We start from the raw sequence: 18,947 nt of genomic DNA on the forward strand, positions 1-18,947 counted from the left end.
TCCAAGAATGGAATGGACAACCTTGGGAGTGATGAGCTCCCTGCCAACAAGTGTATTCAAAGAGATTGGGTCTTCACATCCAGATGGCCAACAGACACACGAGAAGATGCTCAACATCACTCGTCATCAGGGAAATGCAAATCAAAACTACAATGAGACATCACCGCACACCTGTCAGAACGGCTAAAATTAACGATACAGGAAACAACAGGTGTTGGCAAGGATGTGGAGAAAGGGGAAGCCTCTTACACTGTTGGTGGGAATGCAAACTGGTGCAGCCACCCTGGAAAACAGTATGGAGGTTCCTCAAAAAGTTAAAAATAGAGCTGCCCTACAATCCAGCTATCACACTACCAGGTATTTACCCAAAGATACAAAAAATATTAATTCACAGGGATGCATGCATCCCAATGTTTATAGCAGCACTATCTACAATAGCCAAATTATGGAAACAGCCCATATGTCTGTCGGCTGATGAATGCATAAAGAAGATGTGGTGTATATATATATATATATATATATATATATATATATATACACAGTGGAATATTACTCAGCCATAGAAATGAATGAAATCTTGCCATTTGCAATGACGTGGCTGGAGCTAGGGTATATTATACTAAGCGAAATAAGTCAGTCAGAGAAAGACAAATACCATATGATTTCACTCATAGGTGGAATTTAAGTAACAAAATAAACGAGCAAAGGGAAAAGAGAGAGAGAGAACCAAAACAAGAAACAGACTCTTGGGGCGCCTGGGTGGTGCAGTCGTTAAGCGTCTGCCTTCGGCTCAGGGCGTGATCCCAGCGTTCTAGGATCGAGCCCCACATCAGGCTCTTCCGCTGGGAGCCTGCTTCTTCCTCACCCACTCCCCCTGCTTGTGTTCCCTCTCTCGCTGGCTGTCTCTCTGTGTCAAATAAATAAATAAAATCTTAAAAAAAAAAAAACCAGACTCTTAACTATAGAGAACTGATGGTTACCAGAGGGGAAGTGGGGGGGGAGATGGGTGAAACAGGTGATGGGGATTAAGGAGCGCACTTGTGATGAGCACTGGGTGTTGTATAGAAGTGTTGAGTTACTATATTGTACACCTGAAACTAATATTACACTGTAGATTAACCAACTGGAATTTAAATAACAACTTTTTAAAAAAGAAAAGAGAATGCCCAACACATAATATAAGTAGGAAAGCCAGTCCTTATTATCAATCTAATCAGCAACATTTGATTTACTTTCTGTAAAAGAAAAGAGACTGGGTCTTCATTTGGAGGCTGAACCAGGAACCAGGTGACCCTTCAAGTTGAGGAATGGACAAGTTCTATTAGGAGGGAAAAGACAAGATCAAGGTTGTGCTTCCAGACAACTGCAAAGGGATGTGGAGGGACCAGAGGCCAGGAAGACCAGTTAGGAACCACTGTAGTGGTCCAGGAGCTAAGAGAATAGATAAGGGGGGCAGTGAGAATAGAAAACCAAGGAGGTGTGTCACCAAAGGAGCACAGCCACTGTGTGGGAGTCAGGCCCTACAGGTTCTCGTTCTGCCTCTGCCTTTAACTTACTGTGTGCTCTGGGGTAAATCCCTTCCCTTCTTCGGATTTCAGTTTTCCCATCTCTAAAGTGCAGAATAATCCCCAATTCCTTCTAACTCTGGATTCTTTTTATGGGGCTGAGATTATGAAGGATAGCTAAGACAATGTTATTAGACAGCCTTTACAAGCTTCAAAGTAACAATATCCTTGGCCTCATTACTATTGTTGTTGTTGTTGTCGTTGTTGTTATTATTATTACAAAGACAGCCTCCCCTATTATTATTATTACAAAGACAGCCTCCCAGGACAGGGTGAAGAGATTAGCAGGAGAGGACAAGAAGTCCAGGGACTGCATCTATAGGGCTGGGAGTAGGAGGCAGGGCCTCTCATCTTTGGAGAGGGCCAGCTGACAACTCCACCCCTCCTCCAAGTTCTGTGAGGACAAACAGCATTCTCTGTGTTGTCACTTCAGGAACCGTTTCCTCATTCCTTTGAGCCACACCCCATACATGGCTCAAGGAAGCAACCAGTTCTAGGAAAAGTTAGACTCTGTCTCCCTCCTTTTAATGTTTTTTTTTTTTTAATTTATTTATTCGACAGAGAGAGAGACAGCCAGCGAGAGAGGGAACACAAGCAGGGGGAGTGGGAGAGAAAGAAGCAGGCTCATAGCGGAGGAGCCTGATGTGGGACTCGATCCCACAACGCCGGGATCACGCCCTGAGCCGTAGGCAGACGCTTAACCGCTGTGCCACCCAGGCGTCCCATCCCTCCTTTTAATGTTTACAAATGACACCTGATGTGGTCTTTTCCTTAAATAACAAGTATCATCATCTCATATGAAAACAACCAATATGGGGTGCCTGGGTGGCTCAGATGGTTAAGCATCTGCCTTTGGCTCAGGTCATGATCCCAGGGTCATGGGATCGAGCCCCATATCAGGCTCCCTGCTTAGCAGGGAGTCTGCTCCTCCCTTTCCCTCTGCCTGCTGCTTCCCCTGCTTGTACTCTCTCTGTGTCAAATAAATAAATAAAATCTTAAAAAAAAAAAAAGGTAACAACCAATATGATTGGGCACTATATGCTAAGGACCTTACATAATTTTCTCACCCTGGAGGAAGCTATAATTATTATGCCCATTTTACAGACAGGGATACCGTGGCTCATGGAGATACACAATTTCCCCACAGTTGCACAGCTTATAAGGGGGATTCTAATACAAGTCTTTGTGCATTCAAGGCTGCAGTCCTAAAGGCTTCTCGCAATTTACTATGTAATTTTGCAACCTAGGGAGGAGGGCAAGGTCAGTACGAGTACGGTCTCCAATTTATAGCAGAGGCAACTGAAGCTCAGAGAGGTTAAGTTAAATCACTCTGACAAGTTGGTAAAGCCTTTCAATGTGCAGTTCAGCGTTCTTTCCGGTTCTCTGTTCCCCTCCTCTGACCCAGCAGTGCTTTCCTTCTCCTTCTGTACCTTCCGGGGCCTCCCCAGTCCTCGTAGGTCTCATGGGTAGGGATTTGCCCAGCTCACTTAAGAGAAGGACTTTTACTTGTCCTTTTCCGGGGGCAGAGAAAGGGAAGGATCTCTGAAAGGCAAAAGTTAATTCCCACCTCCTCCCCCCCACCACACACACCACCAGCACACACACCCCGGCCCAGGGCCTTGAGGTGACAGGGGTGAAGGCTTACAGGATGAGTCACGCGGAGCTGAACTGCCAGTCACCGGAGCACCGGGTGCTAAGCTTAGTTTAGAGGGGTGGAAAAGTAGGCCAAGTGCTCTCATCCCCGGGAGTACCATCCAGTTGCAGCCTGTGCCCCCAACTCATCTCATCTCCAAATGCTGCAAACATTTAGGGGATACTGTGTAAGGCCTGGGGGGCAGAGGGGACACATGACAAAGAAGTGTGCATCCCCACCCTTCAGAGGAGATAAAAGTGTGAGTACAAAGTAATATATACTTAAGAGAGTGATTGGGGCACATGGTGATTAATTCTGAGGACAGAGACTCACGGAGTTGAGATTGGAGTGGAGCTTTAAAGAGTGAGTTGAACAGGGGCACCTGGGAGGCTCAGTTGGTTAAGGGTCTGCCTACAGCTCAGGTCATGATCCCATGGTCTTGGGATCGAGCCCTGCATCAGGCTCCCTGCTCAGGAGGAAGCCTGCTTCTCCCTCTCCCTCTGCCTGCTGCTCCCCCTGCTTGTGCTCTCTCTCTTTCTGTCAAATAAATAAAATAAATATTTTTTAAAAGAGTGAGTTGAACATGCAGAAGTGGCAGAGGGGTACTCCAGGCTGCAGGAGTGCACATGCAAAAGCCCTGAAGCTTACATACATTTGGACTCCATCAAGCAGGCAATAGGGAGCCATGAAGTGCACTATGGCTTTGGAGAAAGATGGTCTGAGTTTGAATTCTGCCTCTGCCCCTTCTCAGCTGTTTGACCTTGGACACATTATTTGATACCTCCTGTAGAGATATTATTATTCCCATTATTTGCTTTCCCTCTTCCAGGAAGATGACACATTCTAGCCAGTTGCCATGTGACTTGAGTACCCTCCAGAGGAAGGAGTACCCTTCCACATGAGGCTTGACTACACGACCTACTTTGGCCAATAAATTGTGGGCAGGTGAGATTATATACCAGTTCTAAGTAGAAACCTGAAGAGCCTCTGCATGTTTCAGTCTAAAAGCATACTGTTTTATCTCTGCCATTGGAATGGCATATCCTGGGTAGGGTCTGTGCCCTCAGCCTGAATCCTAAAGTGAAAAAACACACAGAGCAGAGCTCCAACCACCTTACAGCCACACCACAGCTACTGCTGTTTAATGTGAGGGAGGAAACTTTGTTGTTGTCGGATAGTGAGACCTGGAGACTATTTGCCATCACGGCATAATGCTGCCTAGCACGCTCCCTACGGTGTGGGTGATTTTAGTAATACCTACCTCATGGACTGTTCTGAGGGTTAAATAAGATTATCTCTTGAAAAATGTATAACCATTTCATCAAGGACTTATGATGGCACTACGAAATGATCACTCTGCCCACACGTACAGAGAAATTTGACACAGGACAGAAATGACATTATAAAAGAATAGCAAAGGATGTTGTGGTGGGTTGAAAAGTGTCTCCCTCTGCCCCAACACACACACACACACACACACACACACACACACACACACACACACAAAATTCATACCCACCCAGAACCTCAGAATATGACCTTTTTTTGGATACAGGGTTTTTGCAGACGTGATTAGTTAGGGATCTCAAGATTAACTCATCCTGAATTTAGAATGGGCCCCAAATCTAATGATTGGTGTCCTAAGAGAAGCCGAAATACAGACACCCAGAGAAGGTGGCAAGGTGCAGATGGAAACAGGGACTAGAGCGATATGAGTACGAGCCAAAGAACCTCCAAGGAGGGCAGGCAGCCACCAGAAGCTAGGAGAAAGGCATGGGGTGTTTTCTCCCTTAGAGCCTCCAACAGAAACCGACCCTGCTGACATCTTGATTTTGGACTCTAGCCTCCTGAACTGTGAGAGAATAAATTTTTGTTGTTTTAAGCCACCAGCGTGTGGTAATCCGTTGTGACAGCCCTAGGAAACTAATACTTTTGGATTACTTTTTAAATGATACTGAACAACTGGTTATTCATTTGGAAAAAAATAAAATTGGATTCCTACCTCACGGCATACACAAAAATAACCTTCAGGTGGATTAAAGACCTAAATTTGAAAAGCAAAACTTTAAAATCTTTGGGGGGCGCCTGGGTGGCACAGCGGTTAAGCGTCTGCCTTCGGCTCAGGGCGTGATCCCGGCGTTATGGGATCGAGCCCCACATCAGGCTCCTCCGCTATGAGCCTGCTTCTTCCTCTCCCACTCCCCCTGCTTGTGTTCCCTCTCTCGCTGGCTGTCTCTATCTCTGTCGAATAAATAAATAAAATCTTTAAAAAATAAATAAATAAAATAAAATCTTTGGAAGTAACTAAAGATCATTCTTCAGACCTCGGGGTAAGGAAGGAGTTCTTAAACAAGACACAATCATCACAAATTGTATTAGTCTGTGTTCTCCACAGAAACAGAACCAATAGGAGATAGATGATAGATAGAAAGATAATAAGAAATTGGCTCACGTGGTTATGGAGGCCGGCAAGTCCCAAGATCTGCAGGTGGCAAGCTGGAAACCCAGAAGAACCAATGGTTTAAGTTCCAGTATGAGTCTGAGTCCAAAGGCAGCAGCAGAACAATGTCCCAGCTGGAAGGCATCCAGGCAGAGAGAGCAAATTCTCCCTTACTCTGCCTTTTTATTCCATTCAGGCCTTCAATGGACTGGATGAGGCTTGCTCGCACTGGGGAGGGCAATCTGCTTTACTCAATCTACTGATTCAGATGTTAATCTCATCCAGACACACTCTCACAGATGTACCTAGAATAACATCTAACCAAGTATCTGGGCACTCTGCGGCCCAAATCGACACATAAAATTAATTTGGATAATTCTCAAAAATATAATCTTGGTAGAAAAAAGCATATTGCAGAGGATACAACTTATATCACTTATATAAAGCTTTAAACTAGACAAAGAAATAGTATATTTCTTTAGGGAAACTCATACATGTAGTAAAAGTTACAAAGACATTTATTGCCATGTTAAACACCAGGATAAACTTCAGGATCGTGGATACCTCTGAGTAGAGAGGGAGGGGAATGGGATCAAGTAGGGGTACACAGGAAGCTGCAATTTTATCTGTAACAGTTTATTTCTTGAGCTGGGTAGTATGTACACACATAGTAGCGTGCACTACTAAGCACTAGAATTTTTCTCAAGATATAATTAATATACCATAAAATTCATCATTTTTAAGTGTGTAATTTAGTAGTTTTTTGTTTATTCACAAGGTTGTGCAACCATCACTACTGTAATTCCAGAACATTTTCATCACTCCAAAAGAAACCTCATATCCATTAACAGTCACTCCCCATTCCCCCCCCCCCGCCCCACCAGCCTGGCAACCACTAATCCACTTTCTCTCTCTATGCATTCATATAAATGGATCATTCAGCATGTGGTCTTTTGTGGCTGGCTTCTTTCCCTTAGTTCAATGTTTTCAAGATTCATCCATGTTGTAGCATGAATCAGTATGTTATTTCTTTTATGGCTGAATTACACTCTATTGTATGTATAGACCACATTCTTTGGTTATCAATTCATCAGTTGATATACATTTGCGTTGTTTCCACTTGGCTATTACGAATAATGACACAATGAACTTCTATGTGCAAGTTTTTGCATGAACTTACGTTTTCATTTCTCTTGGGTATATAGCTAGGAGTGGAATTGCTGGGTCATGTGGTTACTATGTTTAACTTTTTGAAGAACTTCCAAAGCAGCTTCACGATGTTACAACCTCACCGGCGATATTTGAGGGTTCAATTTCTCCACATCCTCACCAACACTTGCTATTGCCTCTCTTTTTTACGATGGCCACCCTCATGGCTATGAAATGATATGCACTATGCTTTTTGGTGTATCTGAATTATTTTGTAACAATTTTTACATTTTGTATTTAATAAAGAAAGACCACTGCGATGGCTGGTGTGGAGGATGGACTGGTAGGAGTGGAAATAGAAGGCCAGCACAAGTGTGCTGCAGATGTTGCCCAGAAAGATTAGGCCTATAATAGAAGGCCATGGCAGAGGCCATGGAGAGGGACATGCTGGAGTCCCACTTAGAGGCCAACACAAATCTCAGAGTGGACTCAATCAGTTTGGGAGTGGGAGGCATTATTCAGCCTACCACAGTTTCATTCATTATAGATTAGAAAAAATACTGATAGTTACTTGTAGGCTAATGTTCTTAGCAGCATTACTCGGGCAAAAGGTGGAAACAACCCAAGTGTCCATCAATAGACGAATGGACAAAGAACATACGGTATATCCATGGAAGAGAATATTATTCAGCTATTTAAAAGGAATGAAATTCTGACACCTGCTACAACATGGATGACTCTTGAACACGTGATGCTAAGTCAAAGAAGCCAGGTGCATACAACAGGATAAATATTATATGATTCCTCTTATAGGAGGTACCTAGAAATAGGCAAATTAACAGAGACAAAAAGTTATAGAGGTTACCAGGGACTGAGAGGGAAGTAATTATTTAATGGGTAAAGAATTTCTGTTTGGGCTGATGAGAAAGTTCTGGAAATAGAGGTGATGGTTACACAACATTGTGAATGTACTTAAATGCCACCAAACTATACCCTTAAAATGGTTAAAAGAGTAAATTTTAGGTTACATATATTTCACCACAATAAAAACAATCTGTATTCCTAAGGAAAAAAAGCAGAGTAAAAAAAATAGGAATAACTGTATTTATTTTTTAGCTTATCCAAGAATAGTTATGATCAATTTCCTTCAGATATTCCAGGATTGCTGGATTTGTTTAGAATTCGCCTACTGTGTTGCTAATAAAATCCTCCCACATATTCCTAACACTCTGAGTATGGTACACTAATTGACCATACCTTTGGCAGAGCAAAGAGCAAATGATGGGCAAATGTTCTTGGAGAAAAATGGGGGAGTCAAAATATCATTCTATGGACAGGTATAGAACTCATAAAGGATTTTATGTGGCTAAGGGCAGAGGAGGGATGTCAGTTCTCTTCTTCTAATGAAGACAGAATCTGCAGATACTGCAAAAGGAGAGACCTAGATTGGGTATCAGGAGTCCTCTCACCACCGTAGTATGAGAGGACTGGGCCAGTAACTTCTGAGACCCCTCTAGCTCTAACAGTACCTAGCTCTGTTCCTAAAAAATGAATAGGAATTCACACTTGCCGAGTGCCTGTGGTTTGTGTGGCACTGTGCCAAGCGCATTTCAGTAGCTTATTCAACCCTCACGACTCTGTCTGGTTGGTATTACTACCCCCATTTTACATATAAGGAAATAAGAGTCCAGATAACTTACCTAATTTACTCAGCGTTGCAGACCTAAGAGGTAGCAGAGCTGAGTACCAAGGCCAAGGATGTCTGACTCCAGAGTCGTATGCTCCACACTAGGCCATGCTACAGCATCCTCTCTTGTGGAGATATTTGGGAAAGGAGAGAGCGGACTCTGGACGGCAGACTGGGCCACCCCCAGCTCAAAAGCAAGAGCCTGAAGTCACTTGTTAAGATTGCTCAGAGCTACTCCTCTCATATGCCAGGTCCAAAGACAGGAGCTGCAGATCCGCCACAAACTGTCCACCAATCTTCAAAGATGGAACACTTTACAAGTGTTCACCTGCCCCGATAGATCTCTGGAGCTCCCATCTTCCACGTGAACTGGTTGTGGCCCTTGGAAAGGGCGGTCCCTTTTGGCAGAAGTATGACCTCTGGCCTTTGCAGCTCTCTGACCTAGAATGGGCAGAACAAACAAACAAACAAAAAAAAAAACCCAAGTTACAATGTGAAGCACCCCAGTGTGGCTGAAGGACCTTGCCCATGGGTTTTATCAGAGAAGGTACTGGAATAATTTCCCATTCGTAACTGGTCTTCTGGCCTCCAGTCCATTTTATACCTCAGTGACCTGGTTAATTCTCCCAAAGCACAGTTCCAGTGAGGGCCCTCTTCAGCTCAAGAGAGCAATCCAAACTCTTCAGCTTGGTATCTGAGGCCCTTTGTGATTTGTGTCTATTTCTATTCCCAGCTCCTACCAATCTTATGGAGACCTCGACCCTACTCGCTGCTCCCCGTTCACGCCTCGCCTTTTCCCATCACAGTGGGCTGTGGCAGCTGTGCCCAGTTCTAAATTCTCTTCACCGGGTAATAATCCCCCCGCCTTCCTCTGGAGAACTCTTTGCTCTCTCCTCATACACAGAACCCTGTATCCTCCAACGGAATCTATCTTCCTGGCCTCATGATTTAATTTCAGGTTGGGTATGCGACCGAAGCCGACCCCCCTACAATCTTCTCTGGGACTCTCCTGCTGTGGGTAGCAGGAAGGGCTGTCTTGTGCTCCTCTGATCTGTCATAACTCTTATCTGGACTCTCCTAGGCCACCTAGCACTTTCTAGCTCGTACTGTGGGTATTCTTATATTCTCTGCAAGATTGCCTCAGCCCTGCTTTCTCCAAGTGCTCCACTTCTTTTCAAGTGCTCGATTTTAACAGGCATTTCCCGACTACCTCTTCTGTGCAGACATCGTGCTGTGCTCTGGGGATCCAGAGTTGGGTAAGACATCGTCCCTTATTGAATGGATGGACGAACGAAAACAGTCCTTGGGCCTCATCCAGTTTATCAGAGGGAATTTGGGTAGCAGGAAACAGTAAATATAAAGACCAAAGTCATGAGCCTGGCATTCAAGACCCTCTCGATCCAGTTCTAATGTTGTGCCCTGACTGCACACCCTCTTAGCTCCAGCCAGACTGACCTGTTTGTCCTAGAATAGCCAGAGATGTCCCCACATGTGTGTGTTGTCCCAGGCTGTGGTCTTCTCCCACGGTCTCTTCCTGTTTTTCTCTTCCATTCATAACTTCTCTTTCCCCATCTCATGGGGGCCTCATTTCTCTCACTTTTAGCTCCTCTCCCTTCTACTTCCCCTCTTTCACCCTGTCTCCTTTCCCTTTTCCTTCTGCTCAGCTCTCACTGAGCTCTCTTCTGACACTTCTGTGCATCCCACTCTTGTCTCTTAATTTTCCTCTCCCTTTTGTCTCCTGACTCCCTTCCTGCTCTGTGCACAGCCCCCTCCTCTGGGGGGCAAAAGATGGGATAAGACAAATCTACATCAAACAGCTTCTCGATCTCATCACAAGAAGGCCTCAAAGTCAGGTGGAAAGGAGAGGGGGAGAAACGGAGGGCAAAGGGGATCCTGGAGGCAGAAAAGAGGCTGCCTAGCGACCGATGATAAATCAACGGGGAGCACTATGTCAATTACCCACCTCCAACCCACCCCCAGCCCTTCCCTTTCCTCCCTGCGATCACAGAATTATGAAAAGTCAGAACTACAAAAACTCTTGACAGTCATCTACTCTGCCTCCCTAATTTTGCAGCTGAGAAAGTGAGGCACAGCTAGGGAAACAGAGGCCCAGAAAAGCTAATTTCACCCAGCAAGTCAGTGGCTCAGCAGAAACTGGAGTCCTAGGCCTCCCACTCTCCAGAACGGTGAGTGCCCTATCACCAATACCACAACACCTTCCTCCCTGTTGTCCCCCCCCCCGCCCCCGTCCCTACTCCACCATGTTTGGGATTACATCTAAGGATTCCCAATCTCCCCTCCCTCCCCTGCTCCCACCCGGAGTGAGTGTAGGGTCCAGTGAAATAGAGGCAGAAGGGACAGGCCACATCAGAAGGTCCAGCCCTAAGTCCTAGGGGCATGGTCTGTGGTGACAGGATGGGGAAAGTGTCAATCTGACCTGCAGGGGACCAGTCTCCTCTTTGGAGAGCTCCATTATAAGCAGCCTCTAGTGAGTTAAGAGATGCTGCATTAGACAGGACCCTTTCTCACCCTCCCAGCTTAGCTGGCCACCTAGAGGCCCCACGTCATTCTGCCAGCCGCCAGCCATGGACTTCAAACAGAGGCCACCCAGGCACAGGACGGTCCACGGCCGCCAGTAGAGGTAGCTAGAGGTTAGGGGGGAGGTGTTCCAGAGGCTCCACTTTCAGTCCTGCTCCTCTGCTCCACAAAGGGCCACTGTCTGAGCACAGAGGGACCCTGGAGGGAGGCCTCCCAAGGTGCTCAGCAACAGGGCCGGGTTTCATCATGCTGGGCCTCCAGGCCAAGTAAACATCGGGGTGGAAACAGGCCCAGCAGTTCATTCCTGCAGACAGGATCCTGGCTTCAGGAGGGTTCAGTGGCATCCTTACCCACGGCTTCCCTGAGAAAATGAGGGCCAAGGTCATTTGCCCATTTTCTCCAGACATGGAGAGTCAGGATGGGGAACTGGCTCTATCCAATCCTCTTCCCATTGCTCAAGGAGCATCCTAGTTCCCCCTTAAGAAGCACAAGTTTTACAAGACGTTTTTTAATTAGTTCAGGAGACAGCTCTGTGAGCTTGGGTAATCAGGGAAGACTTCCTAGAGGAAGGGCAATTTAGCTGTGATTCTGCTTCCATGCATTGGTAGAATCTCCCTAAATGGACAAGAAGGAGAAATGCATTTCAGGCAGAGAGCACAGCACTGACAAGTTGTGGTGTCTGGAAAGCAGGAGCATTGGGGTCCATAAAGAGACCTATTCAGCAAGGGTAGAGAAAGAATTCACGTCGGAGAAGATGGGAAATAAAGTCAGAAAGTTTGGTTGAAAGTTAAACCAAGACCAGTGTGAAGAGCCAGGTTGAGGAGTCGACATTTCCTGAGCAGAGCAGCGACGGGGTGAAAGCAAAATTTCAGAAAGCTTAGGCTTGTGATGTTTTGAAAGAGTTCCTACATTGAGCCCCAATCTTCTGGATAACCCTGGGCTGGTTATGGCTTCTCTCTGGGGCTTGGTTTCATCATCTTTAAAATAAGAGCATTATACCAGAGAATCCTGAAGCCGCTTTACATCTCAAAATGCAAGATTTCTCTGATGGGGCGATAGGGGCTGCAGAGAATGAAAGGAGGAGAGGCGAGGCTGTGGCCACATGCCCGATACCTCTGGGCTGCATTTCCGCAATGAATCATCCACACGGAGCTGTGGAATGGCCATCATCACTATGTCCTCTGCCAGGCACTATGCTGAGTACTCCCCACTTTCTTAAAACTTCATTTTTTTGTGAATAGGAAATGCATATACATATTGCAAATTTTAAGTCATAAAAAGATACATGCATGGTAAAAATAAGTTTCCCTCCTTCCCCTATTTTCAGCCATCCATTTCTTTTCCCACTGTTACCAGTTCCCTGCGTATCCTTCCAGAGATAACCTATACATAGATCAAGATTCTATGAAGTCTCTTTTTCTTTATGCAGATGGGAGCATACTGGACACACTTCTGCATCTTGTTTTTTTTAACTTGGAAATTTTGGAGCTCTTTTCATATGAGTATATAAAGAGCTGCCTCATTCTTTGTATGGCAGACCATGATTTATTAAATTAGTCCCCCATGGATAGATATTTGGGGTGTTTCTTTTCTATTCTAAACAATGCATCGATGAATATCCTGAACACATATCGTTCAGCTTCTGCTGGAACAGATCCACAGGACATATTCTTAGAACGGAAATTATATGCTTAGCTCTTCAGAGGACTTAATATTCACAACATTAATTTAAAGCAATTATAATTACACTGATCTTGCCAATGGGAGAATTAAGGCGCAGAAAGATTCATTGACTTGTTCAAAATCACACAGCTCTTATGTACTAGAGTTGAGATTCCAATATGGTTGTCTGACACCAGAGCCAACAGGCTCGATCATTCTACCAGCGCCTCTCAAACTTCAGCACACATCCACATCCCCTGGAGGGCTTGTTAAAACATAGGTCACTGCGCCCTACCATGAGAGTTTTTGAATCAGTTCATCTCTGGTGGGGCCCAAGAATTTGCATTTCTAACAAGTTCCTAGGTGACCACTCTTTGAGAACCACCACACTATGCTAGTTCTCCCACCTTCAGCTGTGCAGGTCATCCAAAAAGAAAGCCGTTGGAACTCAGCACCTGGCCTTCACAGGATCAGGGTTGAGGAGCATAAACGTAAGCTCCATGAGTGGAGGGTGAGAGCCCAGCACGATGCGTGGTACTCAATAGTACTTGATAAATCTTACTTGTTGAATGAATACATACATACATGAAGTACAAGTGCTCCTTGCTCTTGCTGTTGCCTCTTTTCCCAGCCCCCTGGGAGCCCCTGGCCTGGAGAAGCCCCACTGCCCACACTGGCGGAAAGCCAACTTCATGTTGTGAAAGCCTGCTGTGAACTGCATGTTTGTGTCTTCCCAAAATTCATATATTGAAGTCCTCCCCTCCCCTCAAAGTCCTACCCTCCCCTCAAGGTGACGGTATTTGGAGGTGGAGCCTTTGAGAGGTAATTAAGTTTAGAGGAGGCTATGAGGGTAGCCCCCCCCCATGATGGGATTAGTATCCTTATAAGAAGAAAAAGAGACCCAGAGCTCGCTCTTTCTCCACTGTGTGAGGACAATGCAAAAAGACAGCTGTCTGCAGGCCAGGAAAAGGGCCTCACCAGGAGTCAAGTCAGTCTGCACCTTGATCTTGGACTTCCCAACCTCCAAAACTTTGAGAAATAAATGTCTGTTTTTCACCCCCCAGGCTATGGTATTTTGCTACAGCAGCCCAAGCTGACTAAAATAGAGCGCTTGGGAAGGCAGCTGTTTATTTCCTCCCATTCCTCACTTTGCTTAAAATGAAATCAATGAGGCAGCCAGGCCTTTGTTATGAACGGGGAGGCAGCATCTCAGAATGCTGAAGCTCAATCAAGATAAGCTAACCCAATGCTCCCATTTATTATTATTAATAACAAGAACTATAAATCATAGCACACGCATGCAATTGACATGCTTACTTTTCAAAAAATTATTATTATTCCCTTTAATCGAATTCCCTGTGTTTCTTTCCCCCTTATTCTGGTACACAGCCTCTCTTTCCATTCCATATGGTTGATGTGGCCAGTCCATACACACAAACTGTGAGAAAGACTTAAAGACAGGAGGAGGTGTGAGGTCTGCGAGATGCCCCTTCTGCAGAGTGAGGCACTGACAAAGATAACTCAGAAACATGGACAAAGTTTTCAGGGTCGTGCATTACTGCCCAGAAGCACCCAAACATCAGCCCAACTCCTCAAGGTGCTGACTCTGTTACAGAATTCCATCCCTGAACTCAGGGGCCTTGAGGACCCCTGCAGCTTCTTCCAGCTGCTCCCCACCTGGCCTTGAGTCCTGCTTCTACTGCCTGGCTCCCCCACAGGCCTCTGTCCTGGGCTCCTGCCCCTCCTGCTCTTGCTTTGAACCCCACACCCCAAAGCCCAGACTTGTAGCTGAAAATGTCTAGGCCCCAGGCCCCTGGACAAGCAAGGCGCCAGAAGCCATTGGTTGGGCAGCTGGAACGAAGGTGGCCAGCAGTCAGGGGGAGAATTTCAGGGGCCCAGGCAGTCAGAGGCGGTTGGTCAGTGGCACGGCAGGCCGGCAGTGTGACTCAACCCCGTCTGCTGCGTGCGGGGCAGGTCAGCCATCACGGCAGGCGGCCAGGGGGAGTCGGACACGGCCGCTCCGGTCAAGCCAAGTCACACAGGGGGCCAGGCAGGGACAGTCAGGCAGACTCGGTCACCCAGAAACCTGCAGATGCGGTCGGCCCACACATCAGGCGGGCCGATCCAACCTTCCAGATGCCCAGTCGGGCCGGCTCCAGCAGACACAAGGCTGTGCTGAGGCCGGCTGGGTCGGGGCGACCAGCAAGCCTCCCGAGGCCGGCCAGGGGGCGGGACTCCCGGCCCGGGTGCAGTCGCAATGGGCCGGCCAGCCTCGGGCGGCTGAGCCCGCGGAGCAGAGATGTGGTCGAACCACCGCACAGAGGGATCAGTCAGAAAGCTGGTCAGTCAGACACAGGGGGCCTCAGTCAGTCAGCTACAGCCCGTCGAGCACAGATGGGGTCTGGGCAGCCAGACGCAGTCGATGGACCCCGTCAGACACGCCCTGTCAGGCCCGGGTGCCGTCAGCCAGGTATGGGCGGGCGGTCAGTCAGTCAGCTGTGGTCAGGCAGACCGATCACACGCTGTTGGGCCCTCAGGCACCCATGAAATCTGGGTTCCGTCAGACGCAGCCAGACAGACGGATTAGCAGGCAGTGATGGCGTCTGTAGTCAGACACAGTCGGTCAGTCGGATGCAGCTCGTCAGGCACTGATGGAACCAGCCAGAACGCCACAATTGCCGCGGGATCACGGGACTGAGGCCCCGCGCCTCGGCCAGGGTGGGGCCTCGGTGGGGGCGGGGCCTCGGCCTGAGGCTCACTCCAGGGGCGGGGCCTCCTTCTGCGCCCCGCGGCGTACCCACCTCTCGTCTCCGTCGCCGCAGCCTCCGGCGTTGCCATGGCAGCCGCAGACAGGCCGGCTCGCTCGGCCCGGGTCCCCAGCGCCCCAGTGCCGGCGAAGTGGAGCTCCCAGCCGGGGCGTGGGGCGGCGAGTGTGTTTGAGAGTCCCCGCTGCGGGCTCGGCCCTTCTGTCACCCCCTTGTCCCCACTGGAGATGACTGGGAGACTGGGGAGGACTCACGTCAGGCTCCACAGTGACAGAGCCCCAGAACCTCCCGACCCCGGGCTCCTCGCCTCCGCCGTGACCTGCACGGCTCCTCGGGAGGAATCACGTTTCTCTAGCAGAGAAGCGAGTCAGGAAGACAGAAGCTGCCCGTGCAGGGATGTGCTTACGGTTCCGGGGCGGGGGGGGGGGGCACTAGGGCGAACACTCACCTGTACCAAGCACTGATAACAGCTTCATGTACACTCATTCACTTGAGCCTCATGCTTTTTTTTTTTTTGACGTTCTGTAATGATTTCCTTTTTCACAGGAGGAAGCTGAAGCACAGAAGGGTTCGTGACTGGGTCAGCGGGCTGCAGTGGAATCAGGTGGGGGGAACGAGAATTAGAACCCAGGCAGTCTAGCTCTGGGCCCTCAACACAGCCTCTGGCCCTCTCTTTGTGACCTCTGAGGCCAGAGCATGAATTCCCTGCTTCAGGATGCCCAACCCTATCTATGCTGGGCCCTGCAGCATGAAGGTCCTGCTTGAGTCTCTGCTTCAAGGACTCAGAAAAAGGAGCTATCAAAACCAGAAACCTGGCCAAACCAGGGGACAAACTATGGGTCTGTCTCATCCAGTCCAGAGAAGAGAAAGCCTGTGAGATCTGACAAGCCAGGAACAAGGGGAATCCTATGAGCATGGCTTCCGAGCTTCAAGTCCGATGATTTTTTATCAAATTCCAGCAACATGAGCCAGGAGTTAGAAACACATCATGGGGGGTGCCTGGGTGGCACAGCGGTTGGGCGTCTGCCTTCGGCTCAGGGCGTGATCCCGGCGTTATGGGATCGAGCCCCACATCAGGCTCCTATGCTGTGGGCCTGCTTCTTCCTCTCCCACTCCCCCTGCTTGTGTTCCCTCTCTCGCTGGCTGTCTCTATCTCTGTCAAATAAATAAATAAAATCTTTAAAAAAAAAAAAAGAAAAAGAAACACATCATGGGTCATAAATTCAAATGCCTATAAGGGCTAGAAAGGTAATGAAAGTCATGAAAACAAGTCTAGTGATGAAACTGGCAAATCAGCCCCATCTAAAAGGGGGCACTGCCTCTCGGCTCCTGCCCATTGTGTTCTCAGACACCTACTGTCTTCTAGTTGGGTCCCATTGGCTAAGTCAATCAACATCAAGTCTCAGTTTCTCCATCTGTGTAACAGGAAGGAAAATTTGGCTTTATTTCACAGGGTGAAATTTTATGGAGATCAAACACATTTTTGTATGTAGAAAGTATTTTGTGAGCTGTAACATTACTCTATAAAGTGGAGGGAGAACAAACAGGAGGTTGGCTGAACATAGATTGTACATCTGCTCCACTGTCTACGAGTTCTGACAGCATTCCTCTGAGACAGGGCTTAGCTCTTGTATAGAGGGCTCTTGTATAGAAGATGAGAATTCGGAGTGTCTGGGTGGCCCAGTCGGTTAAGTGTCTGCCTTCGGCTCAGGTCATGATCTCAGGGTCCTGAGATCCAACTCCCTGCTCAGTGGGGAGTCTGCTTCTTCCTCTCCCTCTGCCTCTCCCCCTTCCCTGCTTGTGCTCGTTCTCTCTCTCTCTCACAACTAAATAAATAATAACCTAAAAAAAAAAAAAGAAGAAGAAGAAGATGAGAATGCCCTTCAAGGAGTGTGCTAACTTACCCGAGGCCACAAGCTTGTATATGATGGAGCCAGATGTAGAATTTAGGTCTGTCTGACTTCTAAGACCAGTCTCTTGCACCAATTGTTTTGCAAAGTGTGGCTTGGGTCCCCCTAGTCATACCAAGATGATTTCAGATGGGCCCCAGATGAATATTTTTTAAATAGTTATATAGTTTGTTATTTTCTACTTTAGAGGGGGCTTATTGATACTACAGAAGTCCTAAATTTCACACAGCCAGGATGTAGAAGGCTGAATAATGGCCATCCAAAGATACAGAGTCCTAATCCCTGGAACCTATAGATGTTACCCTTTCTGGGAAAAGGATCTTTGCACGTATGATTAAGGATGCTGAGACGAGGGGCACCTGGGTGGCGCAGTCGTTAAGCGTCTGCCTTCGGCTCAGGGCGTGATCCCGGCGTTCCGGGATTGAGCCCCACATCAGGCTCCTATGCTGGGAGCCTGCTTCTTCCTCGCCCACTCCCCCTGCTTGTGTTCCCTCTCTCGCTGGCTGTCTCTGTCTAATAAATAAATAAATAAATCTTTAAAAAAAAAAAAAGGATGCTGAGACGAGGAGGTCATCCAGGATTATCCTAGTGGGCACTAAATGCCATCACAAATAACCTTATAAGAGAGGCAGAGGGAGATTAGACAGTTGCACAGAGAACAGGACAAGCCAGTGCACCTGTGGAGGCAGAGACTGTATGACGCAGCCACCAGAAGGTGGAAGAGCTCTGCAGGGAGTGCAGCCCTTTCAACACCTTGATGTTAGCCCTGTAAGACTAATGTTGAACTTCTGGCTTCTAGAACTATGAGAGAATACGTTTCTATTGTTTTAAGCTACCGGCTTGGTGATAATTTGTTATGGCAGCCACAGGAAACAAATACAGTTCTGTGCAGCTTAAAAATTCATGCTCCAGGGGCGCCTGGGTGGCGCAGTCGTTAAGCGTCTGCCTTCGGCTCAGGGTGTGATCCTGGCGCTCTGGGATCGAGCCCCACATCAGGCTCCTTCGCTGGGAGCCTGCTTCTTCCTCTGCCACTCCCCCTGCTTGTGTTCCCTCTCTCGCTGGCCGTCTCTCTCTCTGTCAAATAAAAAAATAAAATCTTAAAAAAAAAAATTCATGCTCCAGGGGCACCTGGGTGTCTCAGTCAGTTAAGCATCCGACTCTTGATTTCGGCTCAGGTCATGATCTCAGGGTCACGAGATCAAGCCCCACATCAGGTTCTCTGCTGGGCATGGAACCTGCTTAAAGATACTCTCTCTCTCTCTCTCCCTCTGCTGTTCCCCTCCTCTCTCTCTCTCCCTCTCTAAAAAAAAAAAAAAAAAAAAAAAAAAAAATCATGCTCCAATCTAGTACACATAACACCCCTGTCTTTTATTAAATAAACTTATTTTAAAATAACTATACAGAAAATAAACGTAAACCTCTGGTTCACAGAGTACAGAGGTTTCCTGGAACACAGAGTTCCTGTATACCCCTCCCTCAGTCTCCCATACTGCTAACCTCTTACATGACTATGGCACATCTGTCACAACTAAGAAACCAACCGTGGTACCTTCCTATTAACTAAACTCTACACTTTACTTGGATTTCACTAGCTTTCC

The 18,947-nt window shown here is 47.3% G+C and overlaps 1 long non-coding RNA gene across 1 annotated transcript; it reads right to left on the reverse strand.

Moving 5' to 3' along the window:
- Nucleotides 1–5,622: 5,622 nt before the first annotated feature.
- On the reverse strand, nucleotides 5,623–16,090 carry LOC130543772 (uncharacterized). Its single transcript, XR_008959376.1, has 3 exons — nucleotides 15,888–16,090; nucleotides 8,488–8,915; nucleotides 5,623–5,694 (listed from the first exon to the last, which is right to left on the reverse strand). It is a non-coding gene; the product is annotated as an uncharacterized LOC130543772 (long non-coding RNA).
- Nucleotides 16,091–18,947: the final 2,857 nt, after the last annotated feature.

The sequence above is a fragment of the Ursus arctos genome, unplaced genomic scaffold (assembly GCF_023065955.2).
Source record: "Ursus arctos isolate Adak ecotype North America unplaced genomic scaffold, UrsArc2.0 scaffold_16, whole genome shotgun sequence".
Classification (NCBI taxonomy): domain Eukaryota; kingdom Metazoa; phylum Chordata; class Mammalia; order Carnivora; family Ursidae; genus Ursus; species Ursus arctos.